Genomic DNA, 24,012 nt, shown 5'->3' on the forward strand with positions numbered 1-24,012 from the left:
CTTATTGTCTCATATGTATATACTAAACTTTTCCAAGTATGTTTTAAATCTCTTTAAAATAATTGTTAATCGACAACAGTTTGTCATACAAATAATGATGAAAATGTTTTGATTTTGAATTACTCCAAACTGGTAACGCGTAATATGAGCGTTTAGATTATAGAATTTAAATTTCGCCGGGAGAAGAAAATTGCGTTCACTAGAACTCGATCTTATTAAAAATCATATGTGAATTATTCAACAGTATGATACAGAATTGACTGTGTCTCTGCGACTAAAACAGTCTGTAATACCTATACCTGTACAAAAATCTAGAATTCTTTATTATTTACAGATACATTTGAGTACAGCATGATAAATATATATTGATATTAATTATTACATAACATTTAATTTTTTTTTACGCGTATATAATAGTAATTAATGAGAAAAGGGAAGATGAAATTAAAATTAAAAAAATTATAAAGCAGCTGCGTGAGATATAAACTTATATTTGTTCTAAAGATACGTCATGTACTTAAATTATGTATTTAAAATGAAGACTAATTGGTCACGATTAATCCCCATTCTCAGTCAGCCTACAATTTGTAAAAAAATCCTTTGAAAGATTATGTTATTTTGACTTTTCTCGAACGTCTCAGTGAGTTGCGTTCTGTAGTTGCGTTCGATAATGGCAAACACGTTAGGAATTTCAGGAATGCTAGAAATGCTATTTTGTAAAGAATTGTTACTTTGAATTTTAATATTGTTTTTAATTACGTCGAACATTATCAATTCTCATTTCGCGATTGCGCGCTTACTCATTAATCTTGTTTATTTCGGCACCGTTGAAATATCGCAGACGTATATAATTATGCTAAGATGCCGCGGTGAACGTGAGTAATGAACGGCTTATTCCAAAGAGTCGCTATCGTATTTTCATTCAACATTCATATTGGATTCTGCCCCATTCCGAGCATTATTCCCGAATTGTATTGCATCGAGTTTAATTCCGTTCCTCTGATCCAAGATTCTGTATTATACTCTGTTCTATCAGTCTTGGGGTTTCGCTTCGGTAATCCTTTTCGATTAATCAAGTTCAACTCACTGTTTAATATGAGAGGCTTATTTATACGAAAGTCTCCTGTGTACTCTGTTATCGAGTTCTTACAACGTGAAAGGTAAATGATGAAATAAAAAGTCTACTCTTTTTTTATATATAAAAATATAACTGCGAAACTTAATTGCTTCAATTTATTTTGTAGATTTTTATCTTGCGATCACGTGTTATCGAGCGTGTTATAATTTGTCGGTCATTAATTTATTAACTTATTGTCATGAAATTGCATACGAATATTTTATAATTGTTATATATATGTTTCCCTTTGATAATTATTCCTGTATGTATTATTTATATTCCTTTACATAAAGGTCACGTTAAATATGACAAATATGGAAATATATTTTACTTGATTTTTCGGATGTATATCTTTTGTGATAATAATTTTTGTAACTTGAAATTGAATCTAATAAGTTATAAATTTAATTAGTTAAATTACATTGATCTCACAATCGCGAATTAGGTACGAATATTATCATATTCTTTATGTATATACAGGATATTAAAGGAAAGGGTTCAGGATTTAGAGAGCAAGTAATTAAGGCATTGTGTAATCACCAAATTGAGTAAAAGTTATTTATTCAAGTTGAAAAATTAATTATAGATAAAAGTTGCGCATATTAATAAAAGTTTCTTGTTAGATATATATTAGTTTTTTAAATTATCTCGCATATATAAAAGTATTAAAATAATTAAAAAGCGAATATTTTACGTAAGATATTTCACATTCGAAATATTCCTATATATGAAATACATATAAAATGTGTTTATAAAGTAATTACTTTTCGATGATGTGTTACTTTGATATTTTCATGGCAACTCATTTTCATTAGTGAGAAGATTTATACAAAAGAAAACGCATAATTTTATGCAAAAATGGGAAGTTGATTGTTTTAAAACTGAAAATTGTTTAAATTATTGATATATATGATTAATTTTGCAATCTATTTTATTAGATGGTTCTTACTCATTGTCAGTTTGATGAGTACTATCTACTTCCGAAATTCTGAATTCTATTCTTTAACATATCCTGCGTAAAGAAATCATGTCTTTAAGAATAAATCACGGAATAAATTTTCTTCACATTATAGATTTGAAGACATTTGAAAATATTTCGGTATTTAATTACGCGTTGTTTATAGAAATTGTTAATAACATTTTACGTAGCGGAAATACCACTCTAGTTACCTCAGCGATAGTCACAATCGCTTCCGGTTACTCTTGACGTATTTACATGGAAACAGATATGATTTCATGACACGCGCTTGATTACGCGTACTTCATCCCACCGCATTTTATCACAATCCTTGAACATGATATCTAGAATTTTTATTTCAAGTATGTTTGTGATATAAAGTTACAATTATGCGACATTTTCAAAGCTTGTATCGTATATCGATGCGAGATTATAACACATACATATTGCGAAGAAATTCTTAATTGCGGTTTTTAACATCAAACTATATATAAATATTATACACATATAAATTGCGTTTAAATTTCGAATCTGTTGGATGACACATTATTTATACATACAAAATAATAATTTATATAATTAATATAATCGGACATAAGCAGGTGCTATTTTCAAAATTTTTTTGCTCGTGACAATTTGGAGTATATTTAGAAGTTGTTGTTTTCTTAACTATAAATTACTCGAGAAATTGAGAATCAATTATTCCTTTTTGAAAACATTGGAAGATTTGATCGTGGTGCTTTAATTACCAAAATTGGATTTATAGATAACTAGCTTAAACTACCCGGCGTACTGTTGTCCGGGATTACCACAAAGTATCAAGGGGATGAAATCAGAGGGGATAGGGTGTCCAGCTTTCACGGTAGCTTATATTTTCCGTAGGGATCTATAGAGAGTAACTGTGCAAAATTTGGTCCAGATCGGTCAAAGGGTTTAGGAGTTAACAGAGAATATTACAAGCAGACATTTTAGTTTATATATATATATATATATATATATATATATATATAGAGATTAATAACTTAATTAGATAACATGAAGTTCTTTATTAGATTTTTGTTACACAACGAGATCTATGAAACTAATTTAAAAATATATTTTTCTGTTATATTCACTATCGTAATTCTTTAGAAATATTCCAAAGAATAACCTTTCATGTCAAATATACTTTTTGACAAAATAAGTTCTTTTTAATACAAAATTACATCCATATTTACATGCAATGAGAAAGTAGAAAAAAGTCGTAAAATTTTTTAGTAAATTGTCTATTAGATATTTATTAGATACCTTGATCTTAATATTTTGAGTATACATTATTTTTGCTTTAAATCGTAATAAATTCGGTATAATAAAATAAAGGTATTAGCACAAACTTAAACAAATCTGATTTCTACATTTATTTAAATGTCACAACAAAGTCTCTGTTTTACTATAGTAACCAGCACAAGAATGGATCGAATGTAATTCTGGCACGTTATTTTCTCGCGTGTGTATTATACAGAGACTATATGCACAGCTGCTCACTAAATCCGGTTTACTAATAAATCTTGCCAAGCGTAAACAGAATAACAGAGCTGACGACTAGACTACGAAAACGTAGAATTTTGTAAATAACTTGTATCTCATGACCTGAGAAATTTCACAAGACGCCTACTTAGGCGTTATCATGAATGAATTATTTATTTGCGGTTACGCGACAATAAATGTATCAATTCTTGATTAATCGAACTTGTAGAAAATTTAACAACACGAAACTGCGCAACAATGAGCTCACTTTTTTCACTTTATCTCTGTTTGCTCGTTGGCAAGACTGTATAATTGCAATGGTTGCACATCGTGCAAAGATGCAGAAGTAAAATTAGAACACCAAACGTACGTTTAGTACCTATAATATATATAAGAAGTTACTTTATGAAGTTAAGTTTTTACGTGACATTCGTATGTGAATTAATTGTAACTATTTATTTTACAACATATAGTAGTGAGTAGGCATTCTGCATGTACCAATTATTTTTTAGTGAGTTCATTGTTACGACTTTTTAATTAACATATAAATAATGAGATGTATCTCATTATTTTTAAAAGTTACCACAACATGCGTGTAATATTGCGAGAAACATTTTCACACGCAATTGCATATTTGCAAATTACCGAATAAGAATCAAGTATTTTTTAAACTCGATTTGTTAACGATAGGAATAACGTTATTCAAGTATACTTTATTTCCGGCATAAAACGTTAAGTTTATATCGAAGTGTCGTGCGTTTTATCGAAAAATAGCGTAGAAACGACTCGATTATTCGTCCAGGAAATTGTCGTATTGAAAGAAAACAACGTGGGCGAAATTTAATTTCCACGAGAGCTAGTGAAAAAAGAAAATGTAATCAAGTTTGAAATGTATAATTTCGTGAATTGTCGTATTACGAGTGACTACTGAACGCGAAACTCAATGAATACTCAAGGAGCGAGCTCGAATTTCTAACAACTTTTTTATTGCATTCCTATAATTGTATTCTGTATTTCGCGCTTTTGCTGTCGATCAGTTAAAAATGGATTATATTCGACACAGGAGAGCTATTTTTCGCTTAACGTAGGTATAGGCATACACCATACACACGCCAGTCTCGGTGTACTATATTCAAATTGTATTGAATTATTACCAGAATACGATATCAGCGACGATGTATTTTTTTCGATTCATCTTGTATTACTCTGACAGTGTATCGCAAGGGAAAGAATATCTCCGTAGCTTACTTTATATATATATAACTTTATGTTTTTACATTTCTTTCTACACATAAATGTATATAGTGTTTCGACGGAACAATTCTCGCGTTATAGGACTAGTTATATGTGTAAGTTTTACATTAGTTGATTATTATATATATTATATGAAACAAAAGTTATATGCTGCTCGGCTAAAAGAAGTGAATAAGAGAAAAGTAAAGTTTTCGAACATCAGTTTGTCTTCAAACTTATGAAATGACAAGTTAGCGTATATACACACACACATAAACGTTATTGCACGCGATAGCAAATTGTACGAAAGTTTACCGATACCACTTCGAGAACAATTTCGTAGTGTAAATGTAATAGAGACACGCGAATTTCAACATGCTGTTGATTCATGAAAAGTAAATTTCTTACTTCTTAATATTTGCACTTCAAATTAGGTGTATTTTCATCTTATTTATCGGCTTAAATGTGCATCAAAGTTAACAATATGTGTCAGTCTTTGCATTCGACAGCTGTTGTTCTTCATTTATCTTCATTTTTTACGCAATTTGTCATGCTGCGCTTTAAGAATGATATAATATCCGATTAGACTTAATTATGCAGTCTTATGTTCACTGCAAATAATTGGAACTTAATTTTTCACGATTGACACATCGGTATGACGGAATGGAAATGATCAGTCCGCGAGTAGATATGTAAATAGATAATAGTTTTTTATTATACAGAAGCTGAATATCTAATGTTTAATTTATCCTTGTTGCATAAACTGAGTATTATTAGGATATTATTGGATTTAGGTCCAATTTCACCAACGTCGATTAACTGTAACCTTCGATTAAACTCACTCTTCGTCTCTTTCTAACTGTCCCCCTTAGAAAGAGACGAAGAGTGAGTTTAATTGAAGGTTACAGTTAATCGACGTTGGTGAAACTGAGCCTTAATGAATTGATTATGTTTTTGGAATAATTTCTATGAGAGACATAAATAATGAGATAACGAGAAATATCATTTAACATATTAAAAATATGCGTCTGAGGAGAAATTAAAGTGTTATCTACAAATCTTAGTCTTATTAATTGTTAGTTAAATTTGTTATAAAGTTTCATTTCTCTTGAAAGCAATTTTTCTTTCTCCATAATCTCGTGCTGAAACGATCGTGTGACAACAGTTTTTAATTAGGTCAGGTATGAAATTTACACCATAATGGATGTTCGCACCTAATCTCGAGCAAACAGTTCTTTCCTACACTTTCATGGTCGTGGCATTGTTATCGTGTTAACGTTATATCGCGTGTGGTGCAGTTGGGAATGTGAATAGGGAATAACACTGGGAATGTTGCTCATATTTCGTGGGGCACAATTTATTAAGATATATTTTTCCCTCGAAGTATCTTCGAGTGTCTGAACTATAATTCTCCATATATTTCCACGTATATACGCGCGTTCGCGATGTGCATGAGAACGTAATGCACCGCAATAGATTACGTTTGTCTCTCTTTCGTATCTTCCAATTTACTACTGGATATTATCGTAAAAAATACAAATGTTTCATTTCTACACTCCAAATTGACTAATAGTCATGCCGAATTATGTCTTCCCGGCAGATAAATTTACGACTTTATTAGGAAGATTTTGTTTTATTTTACTTGTTTTATCAGTTTTCCTAAGCCACAGAAGTGGCACATTGTATATTTGAGAATTCATTATTTATTTGTTTTCTCTGATATTTTTACACTTATTAAATATTATATGTTCACTTACATCTTCCATAAAGAAAAAATGCTAATACGATAGGAAAAATGTTGTAAAAGTGTTAAAGAAATATTTTACCTGAAACGGTTTTTGTTACCTATAAAACTGTGCTGGCATACTTCAGTAAACTCTGTTCCAACGAGATGTGGTTCTGACGTGTCTGGTATTCATTGCCCGGCGAATTATTGCCGCATTGTATCATCCTCTAATGTATTCTATTGTATTCATGCACATCAGGCGTAACTTGATGTACTCTGGCATAGTTTAACGAAGTTTGATTGTAATCTGTTACGTTGGTAATGAAATATTTGTATAATTAAAATTTATATACGTGACTATATATTACGCGTTTGGCGATAATCCTTCTTTTTGACGTGACCTTTATGGCCAAGGAATTGCCAAAAGGAGCGAGTTTATCCACGTGTCTCACTGCCAAATGCAGAAAATGAAATATATGATTTCGTCGAGCGGCCTACGTTCTTCGCACACCGGTTTTGGCACCGAAAAATTCGCCATCGTAGTTTTAGTAATCGAATGATATAAATTTTCATGTAACACGGGAATTTTATTCTTTTCTTCAAAACTTTATTTTCTTCTTTTTATGGGTGTATTAATATCATCACGGCCGAGGCACTTTCTTCTCATTTATGCTGCCATGCGCTTATTAGGCGATTTTTAATACCGTTAATCCCTTCAAGAATAACCTGCAGACAATTCTTCACACGCACGCGTTTCTAAGTTTAGACATCTAGTTTATTTCAGATATCAAAAAATTGAAATAGTATATCTATACCAATAATTGTATATTTTTGTTGAATTTAATTTTCAATATTGTAAAGTACCGAAAAATTTATTGAAATGTATCTTGCGTCAATTGTTGGCTTCTTTATTGCTATGGATCAATACATTGCAGATTATTTTTGTATATATATTTATGCCAACGAAGTTTATTTACAGACGTTATATATCAGATGTCAAATAGAGTTTCCTTGTAAAATAAATGAATACTAATTGCAATTCGATATCGGTATTTCGATGACTGTCGAAACTTTGAATTGATTTTCAAACTATTCGGTAATCAATTTGTTGAACTTTTGTCCTCTTCTAGTATTGTTAAATTACGTAGAACGGAAACGGTTCTATAATTGTAAATTAAGTAACCGAGCTTGAGTTATTTGGATAATCTTTCGATATTTTAATGATGTTTGGGATAATTATTAGTGGGTTGAAACAATAAATAAAGAGGTAGCATTATTTGTATATTTAATATAGAGAAGAAAAAAGGGTATAAAATTAAAACTTTTGAATAATTGGAATGTCTTCTATGAAATTGCTGTTCTTCCATCAAGAACTGATTTCTTTCGCAGAAACTCTTGCAACCTTTGCAACCTTTGCAGTTATAACTAATCCGATCAAGAATAAAGAGTTAAATGAATCCAGCGTGTTAACCCTCAAATACATATGTTTTTTCGGTACCTTCTATGTGCATACGTGGGTCCGTCACGTTTAACGCTATTTTTCCTTACTTTAAAATATTTTAAAAAATTTTTAAAAATTCGTGAAACATCTGTCGACATTGTAGTTGACGATTTTATAGTCATTTTGATAAACGTCGTTTATTTAATATCTTCTGACAGGCTTGCAAGTTTTACATTGCAGTTTCGAGCAGATATCACTTCGGCCCGGACGCCGTAGACCCACATATGCAGCTTATATATAAGGGTTAATAAAGTATTAATTTTTTATATTAATATGGTCTTTTGGAGATCGCGTAATTTTAGAAAATAATAAAAATATAAAGAAAATCATTACTCGTTGAATCCAAGTCGCGTTCACAAGCATAGAAAATCTTCAATTATAGTCACGAGAGAGCTATCGACTTTTATATCCCCGAGGTATTTAGATATTACTGTACTTTTTATGATCGCGCCCGAGTCGTTCGTGGGAATACCGTTGCAGCTCTCGCTTGGCCGCCAATGCCGGGGATTACAGAGGCGATGGTAATATGCAAAGATGGTAACGATCCGAGGCGGCGAATATATTGCTCCGAGGGTTGTCGGTTACACAATCCCTTCATCCGGAATCGGTGGATCAAACTATTTTGGCACCGTTCCACCCTACGCTTCGATTTCTTGCTTCGATTGGCTTGCCAAAATTGTGCCGTAGATTAACGCGTTAGTTGCCAAATGAGAGCGTAACCATGCTTAACCGGATGCGAAAGAAAATTTGCATGGGAATAGCTTTCTTTTATTACTCAATATATTATATTTTTAATAAAAATTGAAACTCACGAAGAGTTTTTTTATTATACACGAAGTATACGAGTTATAGTGATCGAACTTTAAAATCCTTCTTTAATGAATTTTAAGAACGCGGAAATAGAGCATAGTTATAATTTCTTGTTATATGTATATGTGGAGCTACTTATAGGCATGTATGACGATTATTGCTAAGTCATAAAGTTTCACATGAATTTTTGCATATTATCTATATAATCATTATTCAAAACATTCTGTATCTGCCGTGATACGTGAATCGGGAAGGTATTGATTCTATATATATGTGAAAAAATAAGTTTAAGATATTAGAAAATTTGTTGAATTTAAAATATAATATAAGTTTTCTTCACATAATGCTCCGTTTTTGAGAAACTCGATTCCTGTATCTTATCGCATAGATCCATCAGCTTCTTGATTATAACAGCAATTACGAGATATCTTGTATCATAATTCGCGATCTACCATAAATGTTATTTACATTATCTTGCATGAATAAATATTCATATATTAGTTTAACCATAAATATCTTGAATAAAAGAGCAGGAGTATTAATTATTATTGGCTTTAAAATCAACTGGACGTCTTTATAAAATAATTTAAAAAACGCGCAATAGAATAATAACGTAAAGATAGTTTATGACGCAATTAAATAAATTATATTTTAGTTCATCGAATAAAAAATTGATCGAGAAAGTATTATAGTATATTGTTTACCTGGACTGTTTATTGTTTTCATAGAAAATGCTGACAGCGTTTCTACATAGATTATGTAGAGAGATAGCTTATATCTACGTCTTTCAATATACGTCCGATATATACGCTATACGCAGCTATCGACTGTTCACACATCGGCACCTGATACTGATCCCGAAGAGTAACGTTTGATCCCATTTTCCTTCAAATTTCCTCGCGTTGGAGCAGAATGTAGTCAAAATATTAGCCGTATGCAAAATATCTTCAATCTTCGTTGCATTAAATATCGATCCTCCTGGTAAACGCTGCGTGATCAGACGGGAATATCGATCGGTTTTCTTTAGAGATATCATGTTCTCTCTCGCGATTGATCTGAAAAGTTTGATGGGGGAAAAAAAGGTAACCTTGATGGTCTTTTCTTTCGCACGACTATTTGTGTCCCCTCAGAGATATATCGCAATATTGATTTTTTTGTCAATACTGATCCATGATTAGTTTTTTCTGTATTATTTGATACGAAAAGTTTGCCATTCATAAATATGCGCGGTTATAAATTTAATTTATTAAATATGTATTTTTTTTTAATTATTTATTATTTGTTCAATTAAGTCGCGATAAGGACAATTGTAAAAGTAAGTTTGTGACGAGGTTTGTGACGTACGAGTTGACAAGAATAAATAATACAAAAATTGTGAAAAAAACGATCTTATCGCTCGAAGGTCAGCATACTACAAAATATCAAATAGTTTCAATGGAGAAGCTAAAACAAGTTGATTAATGATATGCATGCTAATCTCCAGAAACGCATTACGAGCGATGTCTAGATCTTGAGAAATGATCTTTGACACATTGAATAATGTTTGAAATGAATTGAAAGAGATAAACACCGTGTGAAAACATGACGCAAATGCGAATTACACAGACGTGCCTAAGGAAGAGTGTGATTTGATTGCGAAGCTTAATATGCTGCAAATAGCTAAATTAATACGGAGATTAATACTATTTAATTATATTGACTATTCTATCATAGTAAATCGCAATATTTATATCTCCATGAGTTATCTTCGATAATAGTAATTTGTCTGTAATCATCGATGCGGCTCGATAAGGCAACTTTTTTACACAGATCTCTGTTGATAGTAATTGCAATTATAGATAATATATCCGAGATACTGGTTAATCAAGAAGATTGTGCACACACGTAAGGTGTCATATGTATCTTACATATTATAGTGACACATTGCGAGAAACACGCCAGGGATACGGAGAAAGAAGATGCAGAATAAAAAGAGGCAACGCTGCGATGAAAAGTCAAGGCTACTTTTCGTCACGGATGGTCTACCAAGGAGACGTTGGAGACCATGCCTCACCGGAGGATAAGAGAACCTGTTCGTTCTTATTAGCTTGAGAACTGCGACGCGAATAAGATGGAAGTAACATTTTAATTAAGAGCCCGCGGTTTCGAACGTTAATTTGTCTCCAGCATATTAAGGCTGGAAAGCCACTTTGACAAAGCAGACCGTTGCCTGATAATCTACGTATCTATTACATCCTTGACACGCATTTGATAGACTATATAAATATTGTATATAAAATACATCAATAATGGATATAGAGAGATTAGATTCAAGTTTTTTCTTTCTAATTTTTAAAAAAACTAAAGGAATGTAACGAGTAAACTGTTAATAAAAAGATATATATTATCTTTTAGAAAATTTAGATGAGAATATTACAGTGAAAAAGTAACATTTTATTTAACTAGTCCTTATAGTTTCTAATTATTTTGTATTTCAATATTCACTCATGGTTTACTTTTAAGTTTTTTAAATTCAATTTGTGATATTTATACTGATGTATATCTTATACATAGGTATACAGTTTAAGAAATATTTAATTTGTGAGTAATAGATTAATGTTAAATCTTTAGAAATGCTGTTGAGATACGTTGCTATTTATCATTAAAAATTATTTTAGATTTATTAAACTTTATATATAATAGTTATTCAGTTAGATTGTTTACTCATTATTAGTTTTATTCAATACAGCAATATTTATATTGAAGTATTAAAGAGAGCTTGAGTCTTACTAAAAAGAGATAAATTAAAGATTATTAGGAATTTGTCGATATAACTGATGGTCGAATCAGTGATCACACGCGATGCTAATTAAAATGGCATATATGCAAGGAGTACATTCTAAATTCTATATTCATAAAAAGATTCTTATCGAGGCATTTATATATTCTAACGGAGTTGAAAAAATGGAAAAAATATATCGAGAGCGAATATTATAAACACTCAGATTAAATTATATTTTTCACGAGGTACCTTCTCTGTTTGCGATCGCAACATTAAGCGCGTTCGACACCTTATCGAAGAAAGAACACAGGGATATTTTTACGATCATTTGTATCCTACACTTTGACCTTTTCCCTCAATGGAAAAACGATTATGTGCGGGAAGACAAAGCTTATCCTACCTTTCATGCAGATAATATAGGTCCCTAAATCGTTTCAATTTCCGTTACTGCGAGCTATAGGTTTCCAGAATGCACACACCCTTTGTAAATCTCTCTCACATCGTTTTCTTTCTTCCAATTTGATTTAGGTACAAGATATGGATACAACCGTACAAGATATAGATACAATCCGCTACATCATATCTAAAAAACTTGTAACGTTTTACAATTAATAGAAATTTTCTTTTGCACATGATACACTATTATTATTATCATTACTTTACACGATATCTTTGGCATTGCAAATCTTGATATTTATATTTAAAAAAGATCTAACACTAGAAAAAAGAAAATGTTTACTTTCATTTATATTTCTATGTGTAAAAAAATAACATTAATTTGTAGAATCTGATACTGATTTAAAAAAAATGTAATCTAAGTACATAAATTTTGAATAACTGAAACAAAATAATCTTTTTTTCATCGTGAAAACATAAAATTGTGTATAAAATTTACATATTACATAAATATTTTTGTATTTGATGTAGAACTATAAATAAAATCGTGATTTATTCTGATTTTTTCTGAAGTTCTAAAAGTTTCAAATCGAAGAGAAATTCTCTCATGTGACAAATCTTACAGCCCACGCAATGTTTATCTTGCTCTTAAGTCCTGTTTGTTATTTCTCTATAATAAAATAGATGACGAAGATTTCTCACGTATAATCGATTATCCGTTTATATATATACGCAAGTTTACCTTCACTTTCTAGTTCTTAATCCTCCTGTAGCATTAAAAAATATAGCTACAGAATTATATATACAAATAGCTTAGGAAAATGTTTTTAAAACATAACAATTTGTGTAATAATTATTATCACGATATTTTACTCGAACTTAATATCTTCTTTTTGTCTTATACAATTTTTGTCTTTTAATTAATTTTATCATTTACTTAATTCACAGCTTTAACTCTCAACCTTATAACTCGTCTTTTCTGACGGGATTTATGCCATGGGGGATATGCAATAATTCCTACTCTGGCTCAAGTCTACTCTATTCCACTTTATATTCTGTTCTCGTGGTTCATTAATTAGTCAAGTGTATGACATACCAGCGGTTTCGCTTATTATCGCAAAAAGCTCTGTAATCCTCGCAACTTCCGATAAAATCACGAAGCGGCGAGAGGAAAGTCATGTATCTGGGGGATGTACATAACTTTACGAAAGCTTTTTTGTTTCGAAGACATATATCGATCGCCATGAAAATCACTTTTTACAGAAAGTGTAATTAATATCGGTGACCTACATACAATTTGTTGATGCATTACGGTTTTAGACTTGAAGTTGTATATCGCGTTAATGCATTCGCTTACGGTTTTGAATATAAACAACGTTCTTTTATACATCTAGGAAAAATATCCAAATGAAGGAAATAATATGATTTCTAGTAAATAAGCAGTTATAGAACTTGATATTATCTCTTACGCCTTAAAATATTTCTTATCAAGAAAAATATACATTTATATTTTAGACATACATACCCACTCTAATAAAAAACCATCTTATTTACAAAGATACTTCGGTTTGTTTTGAAAACTTTTCAATGATAATTCAATTTTATATCAATAAATACTATAGATAAATAAAAATTTAAAAACTTTTTTGAAGCAATAAGACGCTTTATAATATTTCAGAGACCCTAGTCGACATATCGTATACTCTCTTAATAGAGCTTATTAAAATGCAACTTGCATGTCTATTTTTATCTGATTGCTTATTTTCGTGTTGAACTTACTGGCAGCCTGAGCAAATTTTCTAATCGCGTAATGTACAATAACGTAAAGTAAGCGTTGATGAGATCAAAGTGATTTGGGTGGGTTTAGATATGTATATAAAATACGCTTTTCTATGTATTTTTTAAAATCAATTTGTGAGTGAATTCAAGAAAACGAATTGTTTTTTTGTTTTCTCTTAAAATTACATACCTGCATTTTACAAGAATAGGTTTTCATAAACTCTGTAACGCGCGGATCTTTAAATTAAAGGCATATTATGTGACAATTCTCACAATGTTTAAACAAAAATCAAGAGCAAGTTAATAGTCATCAATGCATCTGCGAATAAAAAGAATCCTCAAGTTGAATCCAGTTCGGCCGATCACTCGATGACTAGAACGAACGTAGGTAATTTACGAGGAATGTTAGTTGATGTGATTTGACACTTTAGACACAAATCTGTAACAAGGTGCGGAAAGAGCTCTACACGTTATTTAAAACATCTTATTAATCTGCGCGCTAGACGAGGTAATAAGAGCTGCGCGAACAAAAACGTGTCTACTTACTGCGATAAGCATTCGCCGGCGACACTATTCTAAAGATATAAATTACGGGCGTGTTAGTGCCGGCGGGGCACGTGGTGTCGTGGAAAAAGGGGGTGTAGGGACGACAAATGATAATACTTCACCTTGTACTTCTTCCGTGTATCTATATTCAGCCCATCCGGCCGCTGTGTTCACCGCTATTGATCCATTACGGAACGCGCGCCGTGTGTTGAAACCTTTACGTGTTAGAGCTAAGGCTAATGGCGCGGGCGATAGAAGAGAAAAAAAAAACAAGAGAAAGGAAAAAGAAGAGAGAAAAAAAACATTTCTTATTTGCGTTTATCGCGCGCGCCCGAAGGACGAAGGGCCGCGCCGCGCCGCGCCGCGCGCCGGAGCGACCGTCAGTCGTTTCGTATCGAAAAATTTTGATCTCGCCGTGCAAGCCGCCGGAGCGGGGCGATTCCCTCTCGACTTTAGATAAACCGCGTAAGCTTAAAAACTTTTTTCCCCCCTATTTCGCGTGCCATTGATTAAACGTCAGATTGTCGGGGAACGCCCCGGCATATAAATATCGAGGTATCTCGAAATGTATCTGCGCGACAAAATATCCGAAATGTTTCGCCGATAAGCGACGAATAATATTACACGGGGACGATATACAGGGGCGAGTCTCGTATTATTCGCGATATTGTTTGGGTTCCTTCTTATTTTCGGGGTTTCCTCTTGATCCGTATCTCTTGGCGAAACCCTTTTTCGCAAACGCAATTTCTCGAAGCGAAGTCGCAGAAGCACGATGCGAAGATCGTTTCGATCTTGGTTGAATGGAGAGAGGCAACAAACGAGCGAGTTTCCTCAATTCGACGCGCGCGTTTATCGAGGCTCTCGATACATATAGTTGCAATGTTACATAAACAGTTTTTATTTTTATCTGTTCGTATCTTTTGTCGCCGTGATTATAATATACCTGCATTTCGTGCACGGACCGTTTTCATCGAGTTTATGGCGAATAAAATATCAAAGTAGAAGTATAATCTATCTCACGTATAATATTTAATTATTCGTGTATCATTAAATTGTGCGAAATAGACGACGTCTCTATTTTGATCGTCCAAGAATAAACACGGCCGCGTTATATGGCAGAATAAGTATCAGTAAACATAAGCCGGTGATCGCGTTAATATCTTTAATGGAACGCTGTGTAAAAAACGATACTCCAATTAACTACCGACGTACCCTGACCTGGAAAATATCAGAGTGTTATTCGGATTAATTTGGCCGTAAATCTCGGGGAGCGTTCCGTCTCATTCGGAATCGTTGGCAAAGATCGTTCCAATTTGGAACGGCCTTAATTTTCCATGCGGTACTTAGTTATGCAGAAACGACGGGGCTCGTGTCGTCTGTCACGCGCGATTACCGCGATTGCCTGATGCTAACTCTCGTTTCCGCGTGTGCATAGCCGACAATAAGCCACGTAAAAAAAGGTTTACGATTGAAAAAAGACCAACTGTGCGCGCCTTTCGCCTAACCTTCAGTCGTTCGTCTTTTAACGACGCAGTCTCACGAAACTTTAAACTTCTTCTCATCAACGTGCTACGTAAGTACGGTATTATGTAAGTAAAAAATTTAAAGTAAAAATGATTGCGGAAATCTTTTTTTTTTTTCATAGATAACACGATGAGCATTTCCGTAGAGTTTTGATGATTGCTGAAAAAATTGGAGATTTTTAAATGCCAATCTTTACAATGATATCAAATAATACGTGAAAAATTGCATCAGTTTATAATTTAACAATCTAAATTAGGGAATTATAATTAGCGCAAACTTGCGACAAGAGATCCATTAAAACTTTGAAAAAGCGGCTTAAAGTTAATTTAAGAAAGTGCATAGCGCGAACTTGCGACAACTTTGGGACACCGTAGGCGTAGAATGTTTTTTTTACATCGAAGTTAAATGTCAACTTAATTACATGTAAATTACGTAGTTTATACTTAAAACTACTGACCTGGAACCGTTACCCGTTAATCGCCATACAAAGTCGTGAGTCGTGTTTTTATAACCAAAGTTTATTTCGAACCGCGAGCCATAAAAATGGCTATATATACGTCCGATTTGTTTGGACACCAGATCACGTGGTAAATGATGGAAAACACCATGGCAGTTCGCCCTTTAAGACTATATTGACCAGAACCGTTTAGACGAGAGCAACACCTTGCCAACGTAGCTATGTTGACTGTTAATTAAGGACTTTATAAGAGGCGCGGTTGGATATCGTAACTTAACTCCACTCAACGTGGCGATGCGCCGTCTAATCTCTGATCTTGAAGGCATTATTAAATATTTTCTTTCTTGCCTACGTCGGGGTAAAATGTTAAAAGTTCTTCTTTGAGCGTTATTTTTCTGCTAATTGGAATGGTAAACGAGTAAAACGGCAAGAAAAATACAATAATAAATAGTTATCATAATGTTGTTATAAATGATGTTTTTTTGTTTTGTGACAACCATTTATTATTGTATTTTCCTTATTGTTAGAACTTTCTGCGACAAGATAGACAGCAGGATGTATTGCAACACATATTTTATATTGTACAACCGGGATCACAATTGACAGTATTTTTATTTATTTATAAATCTATTTTTTGTTATCAGTATGGAAATAAAAAATAGAATAAAAAATAAACTATGAAATTCATTTCTATTCCAGAAATATAAAAAATATTTTATAACTTACAGTTAAAAACTGTTAGACAGTTTTTCGATATTTTTGGTTAGAAACAATTAAAAGTGTAATATAAATACAACAAAAATTTTATAACATCCGTTTAAAATATGTTATTTTTATATCTTTTTCCGAACACCTGCAGATCTGCAGATACTAAGATTATTTTCAACTAACTTTCTCAATAATGTATCTCTCTGGCTTTCATAAATATCTTATTAAACCACCTGCCACATTCAATCATTCACAAGAAACGTTCTCTCAAAAATAGAATATCATAGATCGAAGCAGCTTTAATTCTTAATTTCCCATGACGCCGCAATTTTAAGATTCATTCAATATAAAAGTTCATTCGGTGTTCACTGACTCTTTGTTGATACCTCCACGGTGTCGATTCTATTCTACACCGTAAATAGACGCCGTGTGCCATAATTACACGCGCGGGAAATGTCAATTTATTTTAGAAACTCACTACCGAGCATTTCGATCCGCGAGAAGAAACTCATTTATCAAAGTTGCATAGAACACTTTGATTAGCGAGTGTATTGCAAAATATGTTCATTATCTGCTATTTTCAGATAATTGATGATTATCTAATGATACACGATTAACGATCGCAACTAGTACTTAATTTTAATGATGTTTAACGACCTTTATGCTAGATATTGATACGACTTTTCTTGCGATCTTTCTTTTCGAAAGACATCTATATGTTCGTCTGTTTGTTCGATTCTCTGGTCTGTAATGAATTACTCGATGTCAGATTTTTTGTTCGGCGTATTCTCGTTGCGTGTATATTAACGAACGACGGGCTCTCTAGTCGACTATATGATTAAGTGATTACTTTACGATTTCCGGCTCACCTGATGACGCACGGAAACTGATTTGTGCAAAGAATACAGTACCTACAGGCCGCATATTAATACGTAGTATAATTAAGTTAAACGCATGTCTGGTACAGGGATATACCTTGCGTAAATGGAATGGTGATGGATTGGGTTGTCACCGTGACAATCACTTGCGTTAATTCGTCAGCTTCTCGCACTTCGTCGCTGAAAATAGATCTGTCTTTCAAATTATTTACATAGAGACGAGTAAACCGAATACTAGACTTTCGACATCTTTGATATTCGCAAACGTCCAGGCATGGCTATGTATCGTCACCCGCATGTGCGAAACATAAATATTGTATAGCATTAGATTTCCGTTGCGCTATGCACGCGAGCGACGTGTACGGCGACTTACGTGGCAAATTCTTGTCGACTGTATTAATAATTGCGATACACGCAAGACCTGCAAACTTTACCCCTTTGCATTGTTTCAACCCTCGGATCGCCTGACTTACTTGCCATTCGTGAGGCGAATGCCGGCGGGGTCCATTCGGATTCATAGTTGAATTTCGCATTCCCGTGTTTCTGAAGAAGGATGCGCATGTTGAATTTTATTTATCTTATTGCATTTACGAAAATTCTTTTTCTTCAAACATATGTTATACGATTAAAGCGAAAAAGAAGTATAAATGAAATTATATTTATTCTTATTTTAATGAAAGCGAGGCGCACAGCGAGTGTTTTTTTTTTCTGTTGCACGAGAGCGCAAATATATTTTTAGGTATCTGCAACATAAGTTTGTCTGCAAATGAGTTCGAATGAACCTGATATTCAGGCAAGGATTAAAAAACATTTTCGACATGAAAAATAATTTAAAGGTATTACATATAACGTGAATCCATATACCTTCATCTAAATTCAATGTGAATTTACGGCTTGTAAACAAAAAAGATGAATTAACATTTTTTTTTCTTATAATTGCGCGCGCGTGAATGCCATATAAATATTATATACGTACACCTGTAATATTAACCCTTATGCGGATAATCTATTTTTATAAAACTCGGACAGGAAAGTAGGGTCTATCGGACCTTTCTAGTTAATCCGATATTTTTACATAAAGTAAACACTTTTGAATTAATGCATAAATGTCTAGTGTATAAAAAAATTCATTTTTTTTATAGGTCACCCTTTTAAAAACTTAACTTGTTATGCATAACACACACGTTTATTCTCTAAATATTAATTGATGTTTTATCATAGTGAATAATAACTGAAATAGGTAATAAATTTAACAAATATTTGTTCAGGGGGGAGAGAAGAGAGTTAATTATAAAGTCTTTATTACTGTTTGACGGATAAAATCTTTTGAGGGAAACTCAAGGAATGTGTTGAGAAATTTCAATCCTAGTTTAATCGCTCTCTGGGGGTTTTCTTAGAATGAGAACTGTAGGAGAACGAGGAGAAAATTTAATTAGGTTTAAAGTCTATTGATATGGTGAAATTAATAGTCAATTACTGCTAGTGAATTTCTTTATTAATTTTTTAGATGTTTTTTTATTTATAACTGTTTATTTATAATTGTTTAATTATTTTATGAGTATAAATAAAAAATAATTAAAATTTAATTTTTAAAAATGACCGACACTGCAACTTTAAGTAAATATACCAAATATTTTATTGTGGCTTTTTTAATTTTTTTTTTTTACTTCTGATGATAAATAACATAATTATTTTAAATGGCTTTTTTTAAGTTTAATGTTATATATAACGTCAATGTTTCCAATATTACATATTGCAAAGATTTTGACAGAAAATAATCAATATTACAACCGTTTTGTATAAATTTTTTAGGCATTTTACGGATCTTGTTTGGATGTAGTTTTTTATATTTCTATTTTAATTTTGTATTATAAATTCCGTATTATCAATATACTTTTAAAATTTATGTATTATTGATGTATGATTAAATAATGATATGAAATAGACATTTAAATAAATGGATAATTAACTAAGGACTCTCGATAATGAAATTAAGTGACAAACGAAAAGGGGAATGTAAAGTGCAACGCGGTTAACAGTGCGCAAGTTAACTTTATATCAGCCTTTATAATTACTAACAAGATACATCGTTGTACTCTCAAAGATGTTTAACTGTTGAAATGTATATTTTACTAGACATCGACTATCTTTAAGTCTAATGGTCTACTACGACATCTAATTATAGGAAGCGGTGCCCACGTGTCTTCGACAGTCTCAAAGCGATGGTAATTTTGACAGAGTCCCGACGATAACTTTATAAGATTATTCTAATATTACATTTAATTCAACGTTTGAACATTTTACTTGATAGAGAGATAAGGCGGGAGCGAAAATTAAGTTTTCAAAGTAAACTCGGCAAGCTGTAGTCACGCCTGTTTAAACAAGCGAATTGTTTTTGTTCTTCGCGCTTATCCGAGGAAAACGTGTTGAGGGAAACGCGTCGAAGGAGAAGCGTGATCGATATTTTTCAATCTTCGCGACGCCGTTGCAGCGGACTTTCGCAAAATTGTTACGGATGGTGGATAATGCAGGTAGCTACAAGTCAGAGTAAGGTCGTCGTCCATTGCGTAATATATCGCAACTGACGGTTATGCTTGCAACTCGAGTTGGTCGCGGATAGGTAGATGGTGCCATGTGCACGAAACGACCGCTTTCTTATCGGTATATGAAGGTTGTGTAGTTATTTAACTCTTTCGAGATTCCAGGTACACATATGTACCATAAAGTTTAACTCTTTTTAAACCTAAAATTGGTTTCTATACATGTAAAGTTTCGGAAAAGTATCTCATTTACACCTTCCAGTTGAAGGAAATACCAGAAGAAAATGCAATAGATGCGCAGTAAAAGTAAATATCGATTTATAGAAAAACTAAAAACACAAAAAAAGTTTCCCACTGTCCTAGATTAATATCGTTTTGAAAGGGTCAAGATATTTATTCGCGCTTTCCATGTACTTGTGTTTTATATTTTTGTTGTAAATGCAGTGTTTGTTAAGTTTATGTCATCTATAAATATTTTATGTTGTGTTTCTCGTTTACTTTAATTCTAATGCTCTTCTGTAATACAATGGATAAATTCGTGTCTGTTTTACTTTGCTATTATTATTGTGCTTAGATACGGAATTTTGTTTAGAACATCCCCATATATTTTGGTATGTAGTTTGGTTTAAATTTACTTATTATCTTTAGAGTTCCATTTTATTGTTAGTAGATCTACAGGGTGTATATTTACACACGGTTCCACGCAGAGAAAGAGAGATTGGAGTTCGATCGAAGTCGCCCTTATAATATCTTTTGCTCTTTTATACACTTTTTGTCTTTTTGTCTTATGTTTTTGTAAATCATTATCTGCATGTTGATTCAGAAGGAAATTTATTTTTCTTGGTTGCTGATAACGTATTATGCTCTCGTGCAAATAATTCTCTTTCTTCGATCTCGTTTAGTTCCCGATACGATGCGATAATCGTCTTAATTGTTTTCTTAACGCGGTTCGTCGAGCGTCGCGACCTGAAAAGTTTCCAATCTGTAAGTTCTGCTTCAATTGCCTCCTTGGCTCTCTCCTTTCTCTCTCTCTCTCTCTCTCTCTCTCTCTCTCTCTTTCGCTGCGCACTCCGGCGAGATATATACACGTGTTTTCATGGACAGCGGACACCGGGAGAAAAAAATTTGGCACGTGCGCCGTTCGATGCTGCAGGTACGATCTTATCGATTTGGGAAAGAATTGCTTATTTGGGGACACGACAAAACATATTTACTATAGGTATTCTCGGGAAACCGGCTGCTTGTTCTCTCCGAATTATCGTTTTGCTCGGTTGAATTGCGGTCGCTACACGGCAAATATACGCGTCGCTTTGTACCTGCGGATTATACAGATCGGTGGATCTTTGAGGGATAGTTTTGAATCAGATACATTCTATTGATCAATTTAACCTCTGTTTAAGCGCTTGAAGCCTGAGTAACGCGATTGGGGCTTCTTTCTGAAGCTATTGTGCAGATAATGATGCAAATTCATGCGCCAAAGTGCCGATTTTGAACCCGAGAAAAAAATACGGTTGTCATATTGGTCCATAATGGTGATCTGTAAATGTATGAACAAGGGTGCTTCGCAAATGTTGCGCGATATCTGTGGAATACAACGGCAGTATAATAACGCCAGTATTCGATAACTGTAGCTATTGACATCAATAGATTTCGATTCGTAACGATAAAATCGCTCTCGTGTAAACCCGTATTTATCCATAACCGCGCTATTTGTCTATCAGTTTATCGCAATTTATAAGATTATTTTTATTTGTTCTCCGCGGTTATATAAATCTCGAAATCAATATATTAGAGATAGAAATAAAACCGAAAATTTATCTAGTTATTACCTACATTCCGATCTACTTTCTATTTTCGAGCCGAATTTTATTAATATCCTAATATTAGACTAGGACATATCAGTCCAGATTATCGTTGAAGGAAAGAATAATCTTGAATTTGCAAGAAATCAGGTGATCTGAATCAAAGCTCCGCTAGATTGAAAATTTTCACAATTAAACCTTTTTTGCATTCAACGCGCCTTTCTTATCTAAAGTAATCTTTATGCATGCACGCGACGATAATTTTAGCGAAATCGACCAGAGAAATTGAACAGAAGAAGATCACTTCCGTAAATTAAACGGCGGTGATGTTAATGTCGACATTAGTATATAGTCTAATGATAGCTGTGAGACGAAAATAGGTATCCCGAGATTTGGCGGATTTTCTCGTAGTAAATCCATCGTCGTGAAATATAAATCCTCGTTTTACGATCAACTTGAACTTAACTTGGGATGTGAGAAATTTTGCGCGAGCTATGACATTGAAAAATACGTCCGCGTCAAATCGCGAAATTCGTATCTGAGGAACTGAAACGAAACACACTCGGGGATTCGCTGTGTGGACCATTCGAGCCACATGCGAATTCATCTCGTTCAGAAAGCAAGTCCCAATTCCTCCAGCTGCACTCGCGCCATTATTACACCGAACAGTAATTTCTATCGGATGAAATATCGTTGTTGCGATTTTTCGCAACTGGCCGTAATCCATTATTCGCCGTTCGCGACGCCAAGAGAGCTACAAATCTACTCTGCAACAGGCATTTTTACCGGATGAACAATTTTGCTTGCCACTAACCCGCGGGAAGAAAATTGTTTTCTTCCTGCGAAGAAATGTCGATACTGGAAATTATCTCGGCACTATGGTGGTGGTGTTATGCGAAACCAACCGCAGGTATTTGAAACTGACGTGAAAAATTTAAAATTCGTCAAAGAATGAGCGTTTTATTAAAAAGATAGATAAAATAATCTTCGCAGTTTTTATGAACTTTGAATATGTTATGAGTTCACACTCAAAGTAAGAAGTTATACTTGTTTATATGTTTTTCTCAATAATTTTAAAGATTAAAACAATAACTTGAACACAATAATTTGAAACTATCAGATTCTGAATCAATTTTTTATTTTGAGTGAATAATATCAAAGCTACAATAAAAAAATATGAAAAAGAAATGGTTCCAACTTTAAGTGCAATTTTTTGGCATTTCTATATATGGGGAGGATTCCCAGGGATTCCTAGAATTGATGACAGTAAATAGATAGTGTCTTTTGTTTTTGTGAGATATATAATAATATATAATAAATATATATTTTTGTAACGGAAACGTGGATAATAATTTCTCGCGATTCTTTCCCTCTCGAAATTTTCATAATCGATACCTAGTATAATTCCTAATTCAATAAAAATTTTGATAAAGGATCGTTAAATTAAACGACGAACAAATCCATAAATTATTTACGTTTATTAAGCTTATAATTTATGGGAGAATCTCTTATTTGCGAAAGCCATTAAAGTTTTATCGATTGAAGTTTTATCGACAAGAAAGATTAATTTCAAATTTCACCAAAGATTTTGAAATTCGCGAAATTTTGTCCGCGCTTTCCGTCAGGATTCTCAGAGACTGGATAATATATTAAAAAATAGCGGCACAGGTGCACGATACCTTCCGCGCGAGATTCGTCCGTTGTGCGGCAAAGAAAAAGCAGCTTCCGTTCCCATCTTGGCGCGATCAGCATGACTGTTGGCTCCCCGGG

General features: G+C 33.0%; 2 protein-coding genes across 3 annotated transcripts in view; both read left to right on the top strand.

The window, feature by feature from the left end:
• Nca (neurocalcin homolog) overlaps positions 1 to 24,012 on the top strand; it is a 159,933-nt gene that overhangs the window by 1,451 nt on the left and 134,470 nt on the right. The gene's annotated exons all lie outside the window — the stretch shown is intronic.
• LOC139809641 (neuronal calcium sensor 2) overlaps positions 1 to 24,012 on the top strand; it is a 148,287-nt gene that overhangs the window by 765 nt on the left and 123,510 nt on the right. The window lies entirely within an intron of this gene.

This window comes from Temnothorax longispinosus, chromosome 3 (genome assembly GCF_030848805.1).
Source record: "Temnothorax longispinosus isolate EJ_2023e chromosome 3, Tlon_JGU_v1, whole genome shotgun sequence".
In the NCBI taxonomy this organism is placed as follows: Eukaryota; Metazoa; Arthropoda; class Insecta; order Hymenoptera; family Formicidae; genus Temnothorax; species Temnothorax longispinosus.